This window comes from Tamandua tetradactyla, chromosome 11, assembly GCF_023851605.1.
Source record: "Tamandua tetradactyla isolate mTamTet1 chromosome 11, mTamTet1.pri, whole genome shotgun sequence".
NCBI classification, from domain to species: domain Eukaryota; kingdom Metazoa; phylum Chordata; class Mammalia; order Pilosa; family Myrmecophagidae; genus Tamandua; species Tamandua tetradactyla.
This window is the reverse complement of record NC_135337.1, coordinates 48,884,383-48,889,194: the sequence shown is the minus strand read 5'-3', so window position 1 is coordinate 48,889,194 and position 4,812 is coordinate 48,884,383. Positions and strand designations below refer to the sequence as shown.

Genomic DNA, 4,812 nt, shown 5'->3' with positions numbered 1-4,812 from the left:
AGAAGAGGATAAGTTTTTTACTGCCGGCAGGCTCAGAGTACATTTTCTTTTCTTGCACAAAGAATCTATATCCCTGCCCCATGCCCCAACTGCTGACATGTAGTTTTGGCATAATGCCTTCATTACATTCAGTGGAAGCATATTCCAATGTTACTGTTGACTATAGACCTAGCTTCCATTGTTTGTACATTTTCCTGTATACCATCCATTTTCAACACCTTGCAATGTTGGCATTAATTTGTTCTCTCTCATGCAAAAACATTCTATATCTATGCATTTAATCATCATTATCATCCACTCTAGGCATTCCTAAGTTATACCACTCAGTCTTTACCCTTTATCTTTCCTTCTGGTTTCATGTGCCCCCAGCCCTTCTCCCTCAATCATACTCACATTCAACCTCATTCAGTGTACTTATATTATTGTAATATATGTAATATAAAAATTCATTTCTGAATTTTTGCAACCAATCTTGTTGCACAATCTTCAGCACCAAATGCCCAATCACTACCCTATTTCTATCTCCTGATAGCCTGTTCTTAACATAAACTCTCAAAGTTCATTCATTAATGTGAGTTCAATAAGTGAGACCATATAGTGTTTGTTCTTTTGTTTCTGGCTACTTTCAGCATAATGTCCTCAAGGTTTATCAACATTGTTGCATGCTTCATGACTTTGTTCTGTCTTACATAATATTGTGCGTAATATTCCATCATCTGTATATACCACAGCTTGTTAGCCACTTGTCCATTGATGGACTTTTGGACTGTTTACATCTCTTGGCAGTCATAAATAATGGTGCTATAAACATCATGTGCAAATGTCCATTTGTGTCCTTGCCTTCAGTTTCTCTGAATATATACCTACTAATGGGATTGCTGGATCATATGGCAATTCTATACTTAGCTTCCTGAGGAGCTGCCAAACTGCCTTCCAGGGTGGTTGTACCATTACATTCCCACCAATAGTGGATAAGTGTATCTCTTTCTCCACATCCTCTCCAGCATTTATCATTGTCTGTTTTTCTGAAAATGGCCATTCCAGTGGTTTCAGATGCTATCTCATTGTGGACTTGCTTTGCATTTCCCTAATAGCCAATGAAGTTGAGCAACCTTTCATGTGCCTTTTATCCATTTGTATCTCTTCTTCTGAAAACTGTCTGCTCATGTCTTTTACCCATTTTTAAATTGGGTTGTTTGTCTTGTTGTTGTTGAGTTGAAAAATCACTTTATATTTTATGGGAACCTAACCCTTATCTGATATGTAGTTTCCAAATATTGTCCCCTATTGCATAGGCTGCCTTTTTACCTTCCTGAAAAAATTCTTTGGTGCACAAAAGTGTTTAAATTTGAGGAGATCCCATTTAACTATTTCCTTTTTAATGCTCATGCTTTGGGTGTAAGGTCTAGAAAACCACCTCCTATGACAGGATTTTAAAGATATTTCCCTACATTTTCTTCTAAAAGTTTTATGGTCTTAGCTCTAATGTTTATATTTTTGACCCATTTTGAGTTAATTTTTTTTATAAAGTGTGAAATATGGACCCTCTTTCATCTTTTATCATATGGATATCCAAACACCATGTATTGAAGATGCTTTTCTGTCCCATGTGGGTTGACTTGACTACCTTATCAGAGATCAATTGTACTTTGATGAGAGAGTCGATTTCTGAACACTCTATTCAATTCCATCAGTCAGTATATCTCTATCCCAGTACCAAGCTGTTTTGACCACTCTAGCTTCATAATATGCTTTAAAGTCAGATAGTGTGACCTTCCACTTTATTTTTCCTTCTCAAGATATTTTTAGCTGTTCAGGGCACCCTGCCCTTCCAATTAATTTTGATTATTAGTTTTTCTATTTTTGCAAAGTAAGTTGTGGGAATTTTAATTGGTATTGCATTGAATCTATGAATCAATTTGGGTAGAATTGACATTTTAACCATATTTAGTCCTCCAATCCATGAACATGTATGTACGCCCTTCCATTTATTTAGGTTTCCCATGATTTCAATTTACTGTAGTTTTCTGTGTGTAAGTCTTTTGTATCCTTAGTTAAATTTATTCCTAAATATTGATTCTTTTGGCTGCTATTGTAAATGAAATTTTTTCCTTGATTTCCTCCTCAGATTGCTCATCACTAGTTTATAGAAACACTAACGACTTTGGGGCATTTTTCTTGCACCCTGTCACTTTGCTACACTCATTTATTAGTTCTAGTAGTTTTTCTGGAGATTTTTAAGGATTTTTGACATATAGTATCACATCATCTGCAAACAGTGAGAATTTTACTTCTTCCTTTCCAATTTGGATGCCTTTTATTCTTTTTCTTGTGTAATTGTTCTGGCTAGAACTTCCAGCACAATGTTGAGTAACAATGTTGACAGTGGCATTCCTTTCTTGTTCCTGATCTTAGAGGGAAGCTTTCAGTCTTTCCCCTTTTAGGATGATGTTAACTGTGGGTTTTTCATCCCCTTTATGGTGTTGAGGAAGTTCCCTTCTATTCCTTTTATTTGAAGTGTTTTTATCAAGAAAGGATGTGATATTTGTCAAAAATCTTTTCTACATCAGTGAAGATGATCATGTGGTTTTTCCACATTGAATTGTTCATATGGTGTATTATATTAATTGATTTTCTTATGTTGAACCAGCCTTGTAAACCTAGAATAAATCTCACTTGGTCACAGAGTATAATTCTTTTAATGTGCTGCTGCATTTGATTTGCAAGTATTTTTTTTGAGGATTTTTATATCCGTAGTTATTAAATTTATACAAAAATATAGATATTTGTATCTATAGTCATCAAATTTATTTGTAATCCAGCATATAGTTTATCCTTGAAAATGATCCATGAGCACTTAAGAAAAATGTGTATCCAGCTTTTGTGGAGTGTAACATTCTGTAGACGTCTGTTAAGTCTAGTTCATTTATCATATTATTCAAATTCACTGTTTCTTTAGTGATCTTCTGTCTAGATGCTCTATCCATTGATGAGAGCAGAGAATTGACGTTTCTAACTATCATGGTAGAGGCGTCTGTTTCTTCCTTTAGTATTGTGAGTGTTTGCTTCATGTACTTTGGAACAATCTGGCTCAGTGCATAAATATTTATAATTGTTACATCTTCTTGATGAATTGTTCCTTTCATTAATACATAGTGTCCTTCTTTATCTCTTTTAATTGCTTTACATTTTAAATCCAATTTGTCAAATATTAGTGTAGCTACTGTTTTCTGATTGTTGTTTGCATGGAATATCTTTTCCCAATCTTTCACTTTCATTGTATTTTTGCCCTTCGGTCTAAAATGAATCTCTTGTAGGCAGCATATAGATGGGTCCTGTTTTTTAATCCATTCCGCCAGTCTATATCTTTTTATGGCGGAGTTTAATCCATTAACACTTAATGTTATTACTTTAAAATATGGATTTTATATGTCATATTTAATATTTTTTCTTTTTACCTTTACTAATGGTCTTCATTTCTACACTTTTCTCCAGACCTCTCCTGCCTTTTCATGTCAGCCTGTAGTGTTCCCTTTAATATCTGTTGCAGAACCAGTTTCTTAGCCACAAATTCTCTCAATTATTGTTTGTCTGAAAATACTTTAATCTCTCCCTCACTTTTGGGGGGTGAATGGGTGGGTACCTGTTCTGGGATTTGAGTCTGGGCCTCTGTTCTAGTTTGCTGGCTGCCAGATTGCAATATACCAGAAATGGAATGGCTTTTAAAACGGGGAATTTAATAAGTTGCTAGTTTCCAGTTCTAAGGCCAAGAAAATGTCCCAATTAAAGCAAGTCTATAAAAATGTCCAAATTAAGGCACCAATAAGAGGTTACCTTCACTGAAGAAAGACCAATGGAATTTAGGGTTTCTCTCTCAACTGAAAAGGCACATGGCAAGCATGGTAATGTCTTCTAGCTTGCTTCATGAACCTCCCCCAGAGTATTCCCCTTCATCTCCAGAGGTTGCCAGCTGGTTGACTCTGTAGTTCTCATGTCTCTTCTTTCTCATCATTCTCAACCTTTCTCCAAAATGCTTCCTCTTTTAAAGGATTCCAGTAAAGTAATCAAGACCCATCTGAAATGGGTGAAATCATATCTTCCTCTGTTCAAAAGTTAATACCCAGTGCTCACTTCAGCAGAACATATACTAAAATTGGAATGATTCAGAGAAGATTAGCATGGCCCCTGCACAAGGATGGCATGCAAATTTGTGAAGCATTCCATATAAAAAAAAAAAAAGCTGGGCATGGAATAAACTGAATGGAAACATATGGAGATGAAAAAAAAAAAGTTAACACCCACAATCGGGTGAGTCACATCTCTATGGAGATAACCTAATCAAACTCCAACCTATAGTACTGAATAGGGATTAGAAGAAACAGTTGCTCCCACAAGATTGACTAGGATTAAAAGATGGCTTTAGTAGGATACATAAATCCTTTCAAACTGGCACAGTCTCCAACATGAAAGGCAAGCATTCTACCACTGAGCCACCTATGCTCCTCATCCCCATCATTTTTGAAGGACAGTCTTGCTGGATGTAGAATTCTTGATTGGCAGTTTTTCTCTTTTAGAATCTGAAATAAATCATACTACTGCCTTATTGCCTCCATGGTTTCTGCTGAAAATCCACACATAGTCTTATTGGATTTCTCTTGCATGTGATGGATTTCTTTTCTCTTGCTGCTTTCAGAATTCTCTCTTTGTCTTTCAAATATGACAGTTTGGTTTAGTAAGTGTCTTGGAGTATGTCTATTTATATCTATTCTGTTTGGGATACACTGCACTTCTTGGATCTGTAATTTTATGTCT

At 35.5% G+C, this 4,812-nt stretch overlaps 1 non-coding gene across 1 annotated transcript; it reads left to right on the top strand.

Moving 5' to 3' along the window:
* The first annotated feature begins 4,123 nt into the window (after positions 1–4,123).
* On the top strand, positions 4,124–4,230 carry LOC143651039 (U6 spliceosomal RNA). The gene has a single exon (XR_013159785.1). It is a non-coding gene; the product is annotated as a U6 spliceosomal RNA (small nuclear RNA).
* The last annotated feature ends 582 nt before the right edge of the window (positions 4,231–4,812 follow it).